This window comes from Stegostoma tigrinum, chromosome 23, assembly GCF_030684315.1.
Source record: "Stegostoma tigrinum isolate sSteTig4 chromosome 23, sSteTig4.hap1, whole genome shotgun sequence".
NCBI lineage: Eukaryota > Metazoa > Chordata > Chondrichthyes > Orectolobiformes > Stegostomatidae > Stegostoma > Stegostoma tigrinum.
In genome coordinates this window covers 33,248,077-33,266,763 of record NC_081376.1, presented here as the reverse complement: position 1 = coordinate 33,266,763, position 18,687 = coordinate 33,248,077, and the positions used below count along the sequence as shown (strand labels likewise).

General features: G+C 44.9%; 2 protein-coding genes across 4 annotated transcripts in view; one reads left to right on the top strand and one right to left on the bottom strand.

Annotated features, from left to right (window-relative positions):
* The window catches only part of LOC125462579 (zinc finger protein GLIS2-like), a 57,931-nt gene extending 51,551 nt beyond the window's left edge, over positions 1–6,380 (bottom strand). For all 3 annotated transcript variants that reach the window (XM_048552757.2, XM_048552756.2, XM_048552758.2), the window contains exon 1: positions 6,143–6,380. The gene's annotated coding sequence lies outside the window, so the exon portion shown is untranslated. The remainder of the gene's footprint in view (positions 1–6,142) is intronic.
* Positions 6,381–6,547: 167 nt separating this feature from the next.
* The window catches only part of tfap4 (transcription factor AP-4 (activating enhancer binding protein 4)), a 42,941-nt gene continuing 30,801 nt past the window's right edge, over positions 6,548–18,687 (top strand). The window contains exon 1 of the mRNA XM_059654053.1: positions 6,548–7,030. The gene's annotated coding sequence lies outside the window, so the exon portion shown is untranslated. The remainder of the gene's footprint in view (positions 7,031–18,687) is intronic.

The window sequence follows — 18,687 nt, the reverse complement described above, 5'->3', positions numbered from 1 at the left end:
CAAACGAAAATTAAAATACTGCTTAAATGATGCAAAAGTTTCTGACTCAGCCACCCTTTCAGGCAGAGAGTTCCAAAATCCACCGTATGGATGAAAACATTTTTCCTTACCGCTCCTCTTGGCCTATTACTCTCAATCATATACATCTCTATCAGGTTTCCCCTCAACTTTCACTGTTCCAGAAGACACACCACAGTCTATCCAATCTTCCCTCATAGATCAAACCACCATCAATCTGAGTTGTACAGCCATGCAGCCCACTCCGAGGTTCTGTGTTTGCTGATCAGGTACGAACACATTGACTTCCAGCTTCGAAAGTTAATGCTGCACATGAATCATTGAGGTTCGCTCAAATCTTCCAGCCTAAACACCATCCTGGTAAATTCCCTCTGCACCCTCTCTCATGCTATCATATCCTTCCTACTATGTGATGATAAAGACTGCATGCATAACCTCCCTGCTCTTGTTTTCTATGATTTGGCTAATACAGACAAGTATTCCACAGGCCTCACTAACCACCTTATCTACTTGTCCTGTTACATTCAGAGATCTGATGCTAGAGATGGACAACAAAAATGCCGGACAGAGATGCCAAAATCCCACGTGTCAGTATATTTAACAAAATACACCAAGGTCATGTGGTGTGTCTTCCCTTGCATTGTTAACTCTCCCTACGTGCATTATCTCAAATTTTTCCAGGCTGAATTCCATTTGTCACCACTCTGACTAACTGACCCACCTATTGATATCCTCCTGCAGTTTAGTTATCCTTCTCACTAATTGCCACCGTACCAATTTTTGTGACATCCACGAACATCTTGTTCACAGCCCTTACATTTAAATCCAAGTCATTAATGTACACCACAATGCAAGGGCCCCAGCTCTAAGTCCAATGGAACCTCAGTGGAAAGAGACTTCCAGTCTCGGAAACATCCCTGTACCATCACCCTCTGCTTCCAGTCTATCAGCTACTTTGCCTTGGACCTCATGGGCTCGGTTCTTGGCCAGTCAACCATGAGGGACTTTCTAAAAAGCCTTGCTATAATCCCTGCAGACTCTACCTTGCACACTAAAACCTACCCAGTTAATGTCTTATTAATCTTACTCTTCATGAAAATTGATTACATGTTTGTTCATCTATGCCTCCCTGACTGTTTGGGGGTTTTTTAACACACACTAATAACCTGTTTGCTCCTTTTGTGTTTTGTACTTCTATCCACATGGCCTAATTTGATGGTTCTTCCAAGATGTCATCCCTCCTCTCTGCTATAATAGAGTTTTAGATATTTTCTCATCTATCTGTTCAGATGTGATTACATATCTCTGAAACAGGTGGGAACTAACCTGGGTTTCCTAGCTCAGAGGCAGAACTTAAAATTAGTTTTAGTTATAATTATATACAGTCCTGGTCAGCCTTTGTGATTAGTAACTGCAGTTTAGAAATGATAATGTAAACCCTGAAGAGAGCACGGGATAAATTCACCAGAATGTCACCAAAGTTAGAGGTTTGGATCATCAGAGCAGGCTGCATAATGAGGATACCCTTGAGTTTAGAATGCTGAAAGATGACCTGCTTGAAGAGTTTGAAATAAAAAGATTCAATAGAAATAAATAAATAAAAACAACTTCCTCAGTAGAGTAGTTCAGATAAGGGAGGGATAACCTTAACATCAAATTAGATTGTACAGGGGTTAAATCAGCAGGCATTTACTTGGCACAAAATGTAGTGAAAATCTGGAATCACTCCCCAAAATGGCAATTGAAATTTTCAAGACAGGGTTTGACAGATTTTGTTAGGTAAGCGTATCAAAGGTACGGAGAAAGGACAGAAGAAAGACAGAAGTTGGAGTATGATCAGTCAATAGCAGAAAAGTCAAGGAGCCAAATGGCTGCCGGTTGTGCATGTTTCTCCATAGCCCCAACCATATCCTCCAACTTGCTGTACCCAATTGCTTGGAAAGTGTTCGACATTCAGTTTGAGGATTTTACATTGCATAAGTGAGTATTCTGCAGCCATGAGACATACCAACAGCCCCACTCACATAGCCCGCCTCAATGTAGGGGTGACCTGATTCTATCACTTCATTTATTGGCACATCCTAAAATATATAAGGACATAACTATTGCTCCCCAGCCTTTCAGAAAGTGCCATCACATTCCAAGGATCCATCGGCTCAGAGATTAGCTGCACTTTGCCAAGGAACCATTCTTCATGTGTCAATCCAGACAGTTAGTCAATTGTCTATCTTGCTGTGAAAGGACTCACAGACAAACCTCATCCTAGCCCCACCCAATAATACACATCCAAGCCGGGAGAGTTAACAACTGGTAATCAAGAGAAGTAATCCTAACTAGCTCTCTCAATTATTTGGTTTTACAAAAACGGTTGAAGATTTTTTTCTCTAAATCATGCTGCAGAACAGTTGCAATCTGCACACAGTTAACATTGACATCAGCTCCTGTGTGTAGTCACAGGCCTGTTGGCTCTGACCCCAGGAATGCTTCAGACTGTGGCTGCCTCGATAGAACGACTTTGTACATTTGCCAGTGCCTTTCATTATAAGATTGTGATTTAACCATTTTACTACTGCACTACTTTACTGACCTACTCAAATGTTGAACCTGACTTGAGCACGGACAACAACACAACCACATAAAAACTCATCCACCTCCACCTCTTCCCACAGGAAACCCATGGATTTAACCAAGTCTCCAATAACAGGAGCCTCTCCAAGTACAGCAGGGAATTTCGGCTGGTGTCCTGGGCAACATTAATCCTACAGCCAGTATTGCTATAGCAGGTTAGCTAGTTGTTCACACATTGCATTGTATAAGATCTTGGTGCAGGTAGTTTTGCAGCTGTGTTTTCTACATTCTAACTGGGGTGACATTTCAAAAGTACTCCATTCACTGTAAAATACTTTGGAAATTGAAAGAAAAATATGCATTTCAATAGCACATTTCAAGTCCTCCGGCAATCCCAAAACACTTTAACTGTCGGATATCATTTGAGTAAATCCCCTCTGACCATTCTCCATAGTCTTGATATCACCAAAGTGGCCATCCTCATGTGATAACCAGTGATGAATCCATAATGGTGCTGGGATTTTTCACCAAGAGAGGAATCGTGGTCGAGCTTGCCTTATTTACACATATGCAAAGATAGTGAAGAGGAGCAAAGCCAGGGCTCACTGGTCCCTGCTCTGATTCCACACCCAAGCTGTAAGTTGCGGAGGGCACGTTCAGTGGCTCAGCATCACCTCCGGTATGATCAGCAGATGCAGAGTCTGGAGTTCCGAAGTTAGTGTTAAGCACATTAGCAGACAGTAGGCAATTATTTTACAATCCAGAGCTAAGGCAGTCCATGGTCAGACTGAGGAAATCACATTCAATGTAAGCTTGCAAGGTTCAGCCTAACTTATACTAGCAACTCCTTGCAGATCACTATAAATTATGAAAATATTTACAACGTAATGTGGAAAAATGTGAAGTTATGCACTTTGGCAGAAGAATAGAGGTGCCAAATAATATTTAAGGAGAAAGACTGCAGAAAGCTACAGACCAAAGGGATTTGGGAGTCCTTTTCCATGAATCATAAAAAAGCCAGCATTCAAGAAGGGAAATGGATTGTTGGCCTTTATTTCAAAAAGAATGGGGTATGAATGTAGATTTTACTAAAATTATACAAGGCACTTGTCAGACCACAGCTGAAATATTTATGGGCCCCTTTTGGGCCCCAGTGAAGTTTCAATTGGCTGATACCAAATATGGAGGAACTGTCTTCTTAGAAGCGGTTGGGCCTGTACTCATTGAAATTCAGAAGAATGAGAGGCGACTTACACAGAGGGTGGTACACATGTGGAATGAACTTCCTGAGGAAGTAGTGGATGTGGGTACAATTACAGTGTTTAACAGACATTTGGATAAGTACATGCATAAGAAAGGTTTGGAGGGATATGGGCCAGCAGCAGGCAGGTGGGACTAGCTTCGTTTGGAATTTTTTTCAGCATGGACTGGTTGGATCAAAGGGTCTGTTTCTGTGCTGTTTGACTCAATGACTGTATTCTTGACAGGGTAGGTGTGCAAAGGTTGCTTCCCCTTGCAGAGGAATCAACAACGAGGGGGAATCTCAGAATAAGAGAGGGGCACACGTCTAAGACAGAGATGAGGAATAATTTCTTCTCCCAAAGAGTAGTGGGCCTGTGGAATTCTTTACTGCAGAGAGCTGTTGAGGTTGGGTTGATAAGCATGTTCAAGACTGAGATGGATAGTTTCTTGTTTAGTCAGTGAGGGAATCAACAGTCATGAGGAAGAGGCAGGAAAGTGGAGTTGAAGAGTGTCGAATCAGCCATGATCCCATTGAATGGTGGAGCAGACTTGAAAAGTCGAATGGCCTGCTTCTGCTGTTCAGCTCACCTAGTCCATGCCAGTGATCCACACAAGCCTTCTCCCAGCCCACTTCATGCCATCAAAAAAAATCCTATTTTTCCCTTCTCCTTCATGTACCTATTCAGCTTCCCTTTAAAAGTATCCTTAAAATTCACCCCAATAACTCCATGTGGCAGTGAGTGTCATATTCTGGCCACTCTCTGAAATTTTTATTGAATTTATAACTGACAACCTTATCATTTTGGTCTGCCCCATGACTGGGAACATCCTAACTTTATCTAGCACACCATCTATCAGGTGAGCTTCGACCTTCTCTTTTACATTCGAAAGAGCCCCAGATTGTTCAGACAGACACAAAAAAATCCCTCTTTCTCTCTGTTATTAACGCTCACAATTGGGCATCTGAATTTCTCCTGTTAGCTAGCATTTAAATCATTTTTAAAAATCGCAGTATAATTTTTAAAAACTAGTATGACTGTGAATACAATAAAAAAGAAGCACATCCAATGCCTTGCCTGCCTTTCTTTGTGCTGTTCAATTAAGTAATTCCTGATGCAGTGTTCAGTGTAACTAAGTCAAACAGGGACATCAGATTTCAGGTTCAATCTCTACTAAGTTATCTAATTGCAGCCTCAAGAGTGACAACTGACCTCAACACCTTTAAATAGGGTTCTTGGGGAGAGGGGGCAACTCAGGGAGAGGGCTAGACTCCGGGAGAGGGGTTCCCAGGAGGGAGAGTGAACTCAGGAATATCAAATCAGCTGAGATTCCTGTTCTTGCTCACATTTCAGCAACTCCTGCTGGCAATATTAGGACATCCAGATTTCAGATGGGGATGAAATTAGGCACAGGGGGAGAAGGGGATCGATGTTTCAATTGAAGTGAATGAGTTGACATATGAACAAGAGGGATATGCTGTACCAGTGAGCTGGCGATGACCCTCACTCCCACTCTCCACAAAGATTGCACACAAATTCTACTTCAATGCTACCCAGTTATCTGGTCACATGATGGCACTACATGCACTCGAAGAGGGCAGATTATGAAGTTCAAACACTCTGGGGGGTTGGGATGGATATATAACACACGAGTGTCAGTGGATCACAGCAGGCAACAAAAATACAGCATAATGAACAGAGTAATACTGGAACAGGGTCAGAGTGTAACATAGAAGTCGATCACAGGGTAATATTTGGGAGTGATTTCAATGTAATGCTGGGAATTAATCACAATGTGACACTGGCAGTAGATTACAGTAATTCTGTGAATAGAACAGTTTGTGGCAGGAAATGGTTCACATGACGTGGAGTGGATCACCGTGTAATGCTGCGAGTAGATCACGGTGTAAGGAGTGAATGACAATGTGGGGAGCAAATCACCTTGTTGCTGGGAGTGGATCACAATGTGAAGAGTGGGTCACACTGTAACACGGAGAGTGGGGTCAGTGTTGACAATGGGTCACAGCGTGGCACTGGGAGTAGATCCCCGCGTAATACTGGTCACTGTACAAGTAGCCCATAGTGTACCGCTACGAGTGACTCAAAATGTGACTCGAGGAGTGGATCCCAGTGTAGGGAGTGGATCAAGACATAGGGCGTGGATCCTAATGGAACGCTAAACGCTGACTGTGTAGGGAGTGGATTAAACTGCAAGGGTGTGGGTCACAGTGTAACGTTGGAAATGGATCACATTGTAGGGGGTGATCGATCGCAGTGGATCACTGTGTTGCGCGGGTAATCAGTTGGAATCCTACCTGCGCCGGAGTTGCCGCCCGCTGCCAGTCATTCAGTGGGATCCCGATTCTCCCGGGTCGCCTGCGATCTGGAAATCCACCGGAGTCCGAAGCGGGCGGCGATCCCGGTTTGCTGACCGGGGCAGGAATTAGCGAGAGCGAGCGCTCGGCCCGGCGGAGGCGGACCAGCCCCCCACCGGCTCCAGCGCCTGTCTCTGTCAGGCTCGGCACCGATTTCTTGTCGCTTTTGCCCTCAGCTCCATCCCGGGCGATGAGCGCATGCCCGGGCCGAAATCTGCACCTCCCCTGAAAGTGAGTTAAAGCGGCACTGCTCCCCTCCGCCACCCCCCCCCCCCCACTCCCAAAACAAACCACATCCCAAACCAGTGTCAAAAATAATCCTCCTTTGCATTCTTTGGGCTCCTTTTTTCCCCCTCCTACCGCCAGCTTGACATCCTCACCCTTTTATTCAAAGTTGAAATTTATTTTCCCGTTGCACAGTGAAAAATCCAACGAAGGCTGGTAGCAACATTTTTTTTTAAAGCCTGCGATTTCAGTTTACAAAACCAAACTACGCAGTTTCAGTCAGGCTGTCTTTATTTGTTATCACATCTGTTCTCCCACTTACTGACACTTCCAATTAAAAAAAACTCAAGGTTAAGTCCTTTAGCCTCGCCTCTTTTGAGTGTACCTGCTGTAGTCCTGCAACATACCCCTCCACTTCCCTTGCCCAAAGCCCATTATTGCTCCACTGCTGCTGTTTTCTGAATGATTCGTCCCTTTACTCCACATTAATGAGGTTTTGTAGCTCAGTAAGCAGGGCCCTAGCCTCTGGGCTGGATACTCCAGATTGAAGATCTACTCCAGGACTCATGATGAGCTATGGAAGGAGCAAGTTCATCTGGAACGGTAAGAAACAGCATGTCCGAAGCAGTGAAACACTCCTTGCCCAGTCTTCTGAAGCCAGTAAAGAACTGTTGCAGGTTCAGAGTTGGCAGTTACCAAAGGTGCATTTCCACAGAATGGCCTGACCTCTCCATTTGATGCAACAACAGTTCCAGACCATCCAGCATGCAGTGACCCAATCCATTACCACATCCTTATCAGTCAAGCTGTTGTTGAAATTTCCATGGATTTTCGGTCAAGTCTAGTAGCATCAGAAATGTTTTATAATCAGCCTGCTCAGAGATGGCATTGATTGATTGATTTATTGTCAGGTGCACCAAAATACAGTGAAAAGCTTTGTTTATGAGCACTACAGGCAGATCACAGCAAGCAAAGGATGTGCAGATCAAAAAGACTTAGAGGCATACAGGTTACTTTGCAGGCTATGTTATTTGAGGCTAGACTCCATTCCACAGTCTGATAACGGTCAGAAAGAAGCTGTTCCTGAACCTGCTCCAGCATGTGTTCAGGCTTCTGTATCTTCTGCCTGTCGGAAAAGGTTGTAGGAGATCACTACTGGGGTGCGATGGGTATTTGATGTTGGCAGCCTTTCTGTGGCAGTGAGCGGTGTAAATACAGTCGTGGATGGAAGGTTGGCTTCTGTGCTGGTCTGGGCTGTGCACAGCATGTTCAGTATTTCTTATTGTTCTGGGCAGTGCAGTTGTCAAACCAGGCTGTTATACACTTAGATAGCTTTTAATGATGCATCTGTAGAAATTGGTGAGGGACCTTCTGGTCGTGCCAAATTTCCTGAGCTGCTTGAGGAAGAGAAGGCATTGTTGTGCCTTCTTAACTGTCGCATTTACGTGGGAAGTCCAGGGCAGGTCAGCAGTAATCCTCACTCCGAGGAACTTCACCCCGTCAACCTCAGTTCCATTGATATAGGCGTGACATAGGCGTGTTCTCTTCCTTTCTTTCTAAAATCAGTGATCAATTCTTGTTAACGTTGAGAGACAGATTGTTTTCATTGCACCAAGCCACCAAGCCCTCTTATCTCCCTCTGAACTTTGACTCCTCGCTGTTAGATATCCGTTCCACTCTGGTGGTGTCATCAGCGAACTTGTAGATGGTGTTTGTTCAGAATCTGGCAACACAATTGTAGGTGTACAGGGAGTACGGTAGGGGGCTAAGGACATATCCTTGGCGGGGGGGGGGGGGGGGGGGAGCTCCATTGTTCAGTGTTATTGTGGAGGAGCTGCATTTCCATACCCTCACTGATTGTGATCTATGGATTAGAAAGCTGGGGATCCAGTTGCAAGGGATGGAGGCGAGCCCAAGGTCACACAGTTTTGAGATTAATCTGGAGGGATAGTGGTGTTGAAGGTGTTGCTGCAGTCAACAAGCAGGAGTCTGACGTAAGTGTCTTTGTTGTCCAGATGTTCCAAGGATGAGTGCAGGGCTGGGGATATGGCATCCTCTGAAGACCTGTTCTGTTAGTAGGCAAACTAAGGGATTGAGGCAGTTTGGAAGACTGTAATTGATGTGGGCCATGACCAGCCTCTTGAAGCGGTTCACGATTATTGAAGTCAGAGCTTGTGTTTTCTTAGGTACAGGGATGATGGTGGTCTTCTTGAAGCAGGTGGGGACTTTGGCTTGTAGGGGGGAGAGATTGAAGGTGTCGGTGAATACCTCCACCAGTTGGTCTGCGCAGAATTTGAGTGCTTGGCTGGGGACACTGTTCGGGCCCATTGCTTTCCGTGGGTTGACACCCAGGAAGACCAATCTGACATCTGCAGCCGTGACAGAGGGAACAGGTGTGTCTGGGGATGTTTTGGCAGACGTCACCATGCTGGTGATATTCTGCTCTAACTGAGCATAGCAAGCATTGAGCATGTCAGGGAGGAATGTGTCATTGTCTGTTATCTTATACTGTTTCATTTTGTATCCCGTGATGTCGTTTCGGCTGTGCCATAGATGGTGGGAGTCTGTTTGGTGGGTTTGGGCCTCTAACTTTGTCCGCTACTGCCTCTTGGCTTTGAGATGGCTTTGCGGAGGTCACATCTGGATTTTCTGTGTTGGTCTGGGCCACCTGCCTTGAATGCTGCACACCTGGTCTTCAGTAGGAAGTGGATTTCCTGGTTCATCCAAGTTTACGGTTGGGAACACTTGGACTGACTTCTTTGGTCCACAGTTCCTCTATGCATTTTGTAATGAAGTCCGTGATGGTAGCAGCGTACACATCTAGTTTTTCCACTGAACACTGGAACATGGTCCGGTCCACCAAATCCATGCAGTCTCGGAGAGAGCCTTCTGCTGCCTCGGAGCAGCATTGTACTTCTTTTTGTGAAGGATTCTCCCATTTAGGCTTCTGCTTGTAAGCTGAGAGGAGGAACACAGAGCTGTGATCTATAGCGGGAGAATTGAACAGTAGGTGTTTTTGATGGTTGTGTGGCAGTGGTCCAGAATGTTTGGTCCTCTGGTGTTTTGGCATCACCTGCTTGAGGTTGGCTTGGTTGAAGTCACCGGCCACAATGAATAAGGGACTCAGGGAATTTTGTCTCTAGTATGTTTATGGCAATGTAAATCAGGTCTAGGGCATTATTCACATCCACGTGGGGTGGTATATAGACTGCTGTCAGGATAGTGGGGCCATTATCCACCTCTGGAGCAGGTGGGTCTCAAACCTGGACCCCGTGGCCCAGAGATAGAGGCACTACCACTGCCCTGTAAGAAGCCTTTACCTGGAAGCATTGGATTATTATTTTAGTCCCAAAAAGAACTTCATTATTGAACACTCCGCCCACAACCTCCACAGCCAGCAACCCCAGAGAAGACAGCCACACTGAACCCTGCCGCATCTTCACCATCCCCCCAGACCTTCCACTGACTGAGGACGAACGGTCAGTCCTTAGTAAGGGGCTCACCTTTGTCCCACTACAACCACACATCAACGAATACCAGTCACGATTGGACATAGAGCAGTTTTTCCGCCGTCTTCGCCTCCATGCCTACTTCTTCAACCGGGAGCCTAACCCTCCCTCCACCGACCCCTTCACCCACTTCCAACACAAGTCCTCCTCCTGGACACCACCCCCAGGCCTCCTACCCTCCCTCAACCTCTTCATCTCCAACTGCTGTCGAGACATTAACCGCCTCAACCTCTCCACCCCTCTCACCCACTCCAACCTCTCCCCCGCAGAACAGGCAGCCCTCCGCTCCCTCCGCTCCAACCCCAACCTTACCATCAAACCCGCAGACAAGGGTGGCGCAGTGGTAGTATGGCGCACTGACCTCTACATCGCCGAGGCCAGACGCCAACTCTCCGACACCACCTCCTACCGCCCCCTCGATCATGACCCCACACCCGAGCACCAAACCATCATCTCCAACACCATTCATGACCTCATCACCTCAGGGGACCTCCCACCCACAGCCTCCAACCTCATTGTTCCCCAACCCCGCACGGCCTGTTTCTGTCTCCTTCCCAAAATCCACAAACCTGCCTGCCCTGGTCGACCCATCGACTCAGCCTGCTCCTGCCCCACCGAACTCATCTCCACCTATCTGGACTCCATTTTCTCCCCTTTGGTCCAGGAACTCCCCACCTGCGTCCGCGACACCACCCACGCCCTCCACCTCCTCCAGGACTTCCAATTCCCTGGCCCCCAACACCTCATCTTCACCATGGACGTCCAGTCCCTATACACCTGCATTCCGCATGCAGATGGCCTCAAGGCCCTCCGCTTCTTCTTGTCCCGCAGGCCCAACCAATCCCCCACCACCGACACCCTCATCCGCCTAGCTGAACTCGTCCTCACCCTCAACAACTTCTCTTTTGACTCCTCCCACTTCCTACAGACCAAGGGGGTGGCCATGGGCACCCGCATGGGCCCCAGCTATGCCTGCCTCTTTGTAGATTACATGGAACAGTCCCTCTTCCGCACCTACACAGGCCCCAAACCCCACCTCTTCCTCCGGTACATTGATGACTGTATCGGCGCCGCCTCTTGCTCCCCAGAGGAGCTCGAATAGTTCATCCACTTCACCAACACCTTCCACCCCAACCTTCAGTTCACCTGGGCCATCTCCAGCACATCCCTCACCTTCCTGGACCTCTCAGTCTCCATCTCAGGCAACCAGCTTGTAACTGATGTCTATTTCAAGCCCACTAACTCCCACAGCTACCTAGAATACACCTCCTCCCACCCACCCTCCTGCAAAAATTCCATCCCTTATTCCCAATTCCTCCGCCTCTGCCGCATCTGCTCCCACGATAAGACATTCCACTCCCACACATCCCAGATGTCCAAGTTCAAGGACTGCAACTTTCCCCCCACAGTGATCGAGAACGCCCTTGACTGCGTCTCCCGTATTTCCCGCAACATATCCCTCACACCCCGCCCCCGCCACAACCGCCCAAAGAGGATCCCCCTTGTTGTCACACACCACCCTACCAACCTCCAGATACAACGCATCATCCTCCGACACTTCCGCCATTTACAATCCGACCCCACCACCCAAGACATTTTTCCATCCCCACCCCTGTCTGCTTTCCGGAGAGACCACTCTCTCCGTGACTCCCTTGTTCGCTCCACACTGCCCTCCAACCCCACCACACCCGGCACCTTCCCCTGCAACCGCAGGAAATGCTACACTTGCCCCCACACCTCCTCCCTCACCCCTATCCCAGGCCCCAAGATGACATTCCACATTAAGCAGAGGTTCACCTGCACATCTGCCAATGTGGTATACTGCATCCACTGTACCCAGTGTGGCTTCCTCTACATTGGGGAAACCAAGCGGAGGCTTGGAGACCGCTTTGCAGAAAACCTCCGCTCAGTTCGCAACAAACAACTGCACCTCCCAGTCGCAAACCATTTCCACTCCCCCTCCCATTCTTTAGATGACATGTCCTTCATGGGCCTCCTGCAGTGCCACAATGATGCCACCCGAAGGTTGCAGGAACAGCAACTCATATTCCGCCTGGGAACCCTGCAGCCTAATGGTATCGATGTGGACTTCACCAGTTTCAAAATCTCCCCTTCCCCAACTGCATCCCTAAACCAGCCCAGTTCGTCCCCTCCCCCCACTGCACCACACAACCAGCCCAGCTCTTCCCCCCCACCCACTGCATCCCAAAACCAGTCCAACCTGTCTCTGCCTCCCTAACCGGTTCTTCCTCTTACCCATCCCTTCCTCCCACCCCAAGCCGCACCCCCATCTACCTACTAACCTCATCCCACCTCCTTGACTTGTCCGTCTTCCCTGGACTGACCTATCCCCTCCCTACCTCCCCACCTATACTCTCTCCACCTATCTTCTTTTCTCTCCATCTTCGGTCCGCCTCCCCCTCTCTCCCTATTTATTCCAGTTCCCTCTCCCCATCCCCCTCTCTGATGAAGGGTCTAGGCCCGAAACGTCAGCTTTTGTGCTCCTGAGATGCTGCTTGGCCTGCTGTGTTCATCCAGCCTCACATTTTATTATCTTCATTATTGAACACATCTGCTTCAACCAGAAGTCTCACCAGGCAGGGGAATTGTCAAACACCTTTCTTAGTGATTTATATAGGTTGGCTAGTTTGTGCTAAAATACATTTAATTAAAGGGAATATTTGCAATCAACTTGCAAATTCTCACAAATGTTCCCCATTATCCCACAAAGTGGACGTGAAAAAGTTGTGTTTTGGGTATGAGGAAAGGGCAGGCCAGTAGCAATAAATCATGATGTTTGTTGGACAGCTAGCACAGACACAGTGAGCTGATTAGTTTTCTACTGTACCATAATAATTCTATAATTCTGTGAAATTAGTAAAGGCAATTTAAGTTTCCGGGTCTGTCCTATTGGTTATAGCTTGCTCAGAGTCTCCCCTGTATCTGCAAGATTTACTTATTCCTCGCAGGTGCCTCCTATATGTTTCTATCACTAATATTTTGTTTATTTATTTAGCAAAAGAATCTGGTTTTTTTTTGCTGCTATAATACAGGTTGAGCCCATGTTACCATTAATTAGTAGACCAGTAGCCTGGGCCTCTGGATTACTCGTCCAGTGACATTACTTCTGCATCAACATCTCACTCTTAAATCAAACTACAAGTCAATCTGATTACATTGGAAATTAAAGCACGAAGAAGTTTTTTTAACTCATTCATGCAATGTGGGCATCATTAATGTATTGCCTGTCCCTAATTGCCCTGGAGAAGGTGGTGGTGAGCTGCCTTCATGAATCACTGTGGTCATTAAGGAGGGAGATCTTTTTGCAGCAACAGTGAAACAATTCCAGGTCTGGATTGTGTGTAGCTTAGAGGAAAACTTGCAGAGCCTCGTATGCCCACATATCTGTTGCCCTTATCTTTCTAGGTTGTAGAGGTCACAGGTTTGAAAGGTGCTATTAAAGGAGCCAAGATGACTGAAGGTTGAAATTGATGGATAGGGTATCAATTAAGCAAACAGCTTTGTCCAAATGTTATTGGACATGCACCCTTCAATCTAGTGAAGACTATTTGTGCCTTGGAGATGGTGGATAGGCATTAGGGAGTCAGGAGGTGAGTTACCTGCCACAAAATTCCAAGCCTTTAGCCTAGTCTTCACCACAGTATTTATATGGCTGATCCAGTTTACTTTCTGGCCCGTAATAACCCCCGGGAAGTCAGTAGTCGGGAATTCAGTGACGGTAGTGCAATTGACTGTTCAGGGTTGACAGTTAGATAATCGTTCATTGAGGGTGGCCATTGCCAGGCACTTTGTTGTTTGACGAGAACATTACTTGAAGTCATTGACTTGCTCGCCGAACTGGCTTGTTTTTATTCGGACATTGTCACTGTGCTAAGTGACATCATCAGTGGAGCCTCCAATGAAGCGATGTTGTTCTACTCTGCTTGGAATTTATACTGGCTGATCCGTTATGGTGAGTAGTGTCATTTCACTGTCAAAACTTTAGGGGCCTCAAACTGAACCCTTGTACAGAGTCCACTGAAGTCAAACACCTCAGGAAAGCAGGATATATGTAGGTTTTCTTTATTGCAAGGTGCAGCAATTTTGTTTTAAACAAACCAACGGGTTTCATGGATACAGATGACTAGTTTAATTTATTAATCAGTGTCATCAGTGGGCAGTACACACCCCAATCTGTCAGAAGGTTGTGGATTTGAATCTCAATCTAAATACAGGTCATTAAATGTACAGCTAAGCTAAGCTAACACACCCAGTGCAGTACTAAGGGAGTTCCTTGGAGATAATCAAATCTGACATAAAACCAAGGCCCTTTTGCCGTTTAGATGGATGTAAAGCTCCCATCATACTATTTTGAAGGACAACAGGGGAATTTTACCCTGTATTCTGAACGATATTTGTTCCGCAACCGACATCACAAAACATTATCACATTTCCAGCTCTAAAAGCTTGCTGTGTGTAAATTGGCTGATACAATTTATAAATTTACAAGTGACTATAGCTCATTAGCTGTAGAGAATTTCAAATATCTTGATATTCTGAGAGGGGAAATGGGAGAGACCGAATTATGTGTCTGACAGTAGGGAATCATCCAATTTGGGAAATGAAAAATTTATTTGTTTTGCAATTAGTGCAGAAAGGGTGCACAAAAATGGGTGTGTCGAGCAACTAGTGGTGTGTCAATGGGGGGTGGAGACGTTGGTTATGGGTCATGTGATGAAATCGCCCTGAATGTACCCAATTAGAGATGGTAAGAGTACTGGGGGCCTGTCATCCAGCACATTAAAATCCAAGATAAGCCTACCCCAAATCTTCCACTGCAATGCCATCATGTGGTTCACGGTAGTAAGTTCATGTCATGGGCATTACATCTGGTGAGATACTGCCAATAGTTATTTGCTTTTGTCATAATTACAAGAAGTATGAATGGTGTTCTCAATGTCTTGTTTGATGAACAAGCTATCCAGTGTGGAAGCACAGCCATACAGATCAGGCTAAAGGAATATTACATTTGCTTTAGTGTGCTTTTACTGGGAAATGATCAGTCAGAACTTGTATCCCAGTCACGTGCAAATATAACGTACACATTATGAACAACACATGATGTCAAGGTAAGGCTTAGGTGCAATGTCTACACTGTAAAATGAATCAAACTTTAATCGTTTAATGTGTACTGCTAAGGGCTTTCTAGGGTCTTACATTTACCAAGATTTTGGCCAGTAAAGGTTTAATTATGCTCTTGGAGGACATGAAATCAATTTATGGAAGTAACTAATGACTCTAAATCTAAGGAAAATATTTTGTCTAAAAACTGAAAAGGATGACAGCGTTTATCTACTTCCTGTCCTAAATATTTTCCAATCGACCTGTTCAGAGATGTTATTACACACCTTTGCAACAGGTAGGACTTGAACCTAGGCCTCCTGACTCAGGGTCACTACCACAAACTTCCTCTCTGGACACTCACGGGATCAGTTCACATATCAACAAAGGCCATTTGAGTGAGTTAACAAAGTTGATTAAGAAAACAGAAGCTGGTGATAACATTTCTGGACACCCATGGGTAAGGCCTCAATCAAACATTGGGTGACCTGTGTCAGTCATCAGACACCACTAACGAGTATTTATAAAGCACTGTTAAGGAAGAAAGAAAGAGTTGCATTTATTTTCTGACTTGCATGACCTGAGGAAATCTGAATGCACTTTACAGCTGATTATGTACTTTTGAAGTGGAGTCACTGCTGCAACGTAAGAAATATAGCAGCCAACTTGTGCACATCAAGCTCCAACAAACAGCAGCAAGATAAATTATCAGATTATCTGACTAAATGATGTAGCTAACTATGTAAGTTATAATAATGATAAATATTGACCTGCAAACAGGGGAGATCTTCTTAAAAGAATATCAGACATCTGTAATTCACTTTAGAGAATCAGACTCCAGGCCACAATTTAACATCTCACACGAACAATGGCATCTCTGAAAATGTTGCAATCCCCATTCTGTACTAGGTGTGCTGGCCTAAAGTTTGTGCTCGGGACTTGGATCGATGATCTTCTGACTCAGCAAAAGTGCAGTGCTGCACACTGAGCTAGGACTGAACACAAAAAGAGCCCATGTTTCACTAAGGAACTCAGCATCATTGGAAGAGTTCAGAGCAAAGGTGATGTTAAACAGGGTCTGAGGAGAGCTTTAAAGGTGTTGAGAGATGTACTGTAGTGGAGAGTGGTGGGATTTAGTTACAGAGTTACAGAGAGAATTCTAGCCAATGGAAAGTCAGAGAATAAATTTAATGGCTTTCAGCCGTATCCTGACCTGCAGCACAGTTCAAAATAGGAAATGGTTTAGAAGTTACAAGCAGTGACTGACATCTTGTAAAATGTTTATTAGGCCTGTACCTAGCTGTTACAGAATCATCATCCCCCCCCCACCTGAAATAAGGTGAATTTGAAGGGTTTAGTGCATTCCTCACAGACAGATCTTAACTAGCTGTACTTGTTTCCATGCCGACATAATAGAAATTTTTGCAAACTGAGATGATGTACTTTGATTGATGACAACATTGGAAACAAATCAAACTTCCCCAAGAGTATAGAGGAATTCCTTTGGCAAATGTAGAACAGGATCAGGGCTACAGGAGATTTGCATTCTGTATGATTTGTCTGAATTTTACCAAAGTTGTAAAGTATCAGCAGAAGTGTTAATTTCTTTGAATGCCTGGTTCTCAAGCATCTGGTTCTGGAGACACATGCACTGGCCTATTTGCAAGTAATGACACACAAGACCCCAGGTTAAAATCCCTAGGCTGCAATAAGTTAGCTGCAGAAACATAACCTTACTGTCCCAGAGCTTTAGAGGGTGAAGAGTAAGAAAAAGAAATCTTTTGAATTTCTCTTCTCCTGTTCCAAAGGCTCCTGCTAGAAACAGATGCAGCATGGTGGAGTTTCTCTGTTTATGAATCTAGGCGTAAGAGTCAGTGTCAGTGTCAGTGCCCTCAACAGATGAGGAAACGCAAACTGCTGGGATCACTAAACCCAGGATTTGTCACCAGGAGTTATTAGATTAATTTTGTTAAATACTGCTGCAAGAAACCTGATAGTTTATTGGGAGCTAGGAGACAAAAAGTAGGAAGAAATTGTTCTTGGAAGGGATGCAATATGTGGTGTTCCTTAGGAATCTGTACTGGATTCTCAGTCTTTCATCACTTTCATCAGTTACTCAGATGAACGAATAGAAAATTGAGTATCCAAGTTTGCAAATGACAAGTAATTGTGTAGCTGGGAGTTGAAACTTATCAAAGGTTAGGCACACTAACGTAAATGGGCTCAATGTTTGCAGATAGGATTCAAGTGGGAAGTGTGAAATTATCAACAGTGGATCTAATGAAATGGAATTGGAACATTATTTTAATAGTGACAGACTACAGGAGAAAAGGTATTCAGCTTTCAAGTAAACAATTTTAAAAAAACTAATGGGTACAGCAGTAATCAAACAAGCCAACAGAATCTTGGCTTTAATGCCTGAGGATCTGGCATACCATATTATAGAATTCTCATGATCAAATGCCATGTGATCAACTCTCCTGGGATATATTCAACAAGTTTTGTCAATCCTAACATTTGTATTTATCTGTCTAGTTATTCATTTTATTCTTTTAGTTGTGTTTATATATTACATGGAAATGACATCCCAAATAACGAGTCTCCTGTAACAAGGGCAGACATCTTGTGAAAAATAATCAATGTGTAATTAAGAAGAGAGAAATCACCAGAGATTTGTACTGGGTAACAGTCAGTGACAAGACAGAGCTTTTGCTATAGTACAAGCTTTAGCATGCTCCTCAATCAACAGGCACACACTCACTCCCAAGTATAAAGATTAGTTTTCATTCTGTACTTCATCCAGGAGAGTGCTCCATAGGCTACAGGAGGTTTTATGTTTGTCCATTTTATTCCCACCTGGAATTATTTACTGTGCATCAGATTATTTCTTACTTATTCTGCAATTGAAAGCTAATGAATGGACAGGGAAAATAGTTCTTATTTTATTCTATCTGCTGCTCACCTTATGGTGGGGTACAGTATCACAGAGCCTCCTAGCACCTCACTCACAAGTCAGCACCAACAACTGTTGAAATGAGTCTGATTGGGTTAATACTGAGAAATACCATAAGCACCATCCACTATAATGATGACTTGTGGCTAGAGTAGCTTACAATCTTGAAGGAGCAGGATCCAACATTAGTAACAACATGTGTCTATCAATGCCCTTTGTAACTGATTGTTAACATACAATAAATTATATCTTGTTAACTACAAGAGACTCTTCTAGTTAGACCAAGAAGTGGTTTTCCTGTGCCACACCAGACCTAGCAGGCCCTTAGTTTCTTATGCTAACAGAGTATGGTGACAGCAACCTTTATGATGGGCAGCTGCAGCAGCTCATACAGCTACTGAAAGCTGGCATGCCTACACAATTAATTTAGCCAACTGCAGGCCATTGAACTGTCTCATCACAATCGATCATCACCTGGATCCACCATAAATGATCTAGGGACACTGATTGAAACACCACTGTGCTGCCCCAGTTGTGACTGCATCCACCTTTTTTTATTTTCAAAAATATACTTTATTCGTAAAAGTAGCTTTAGATGCATACATGATCCCTAAAACAGCACATGAAGAAAAAACAAACATTGGAGTTTGATTCTATCTAAGCAACAGACTAAAGAC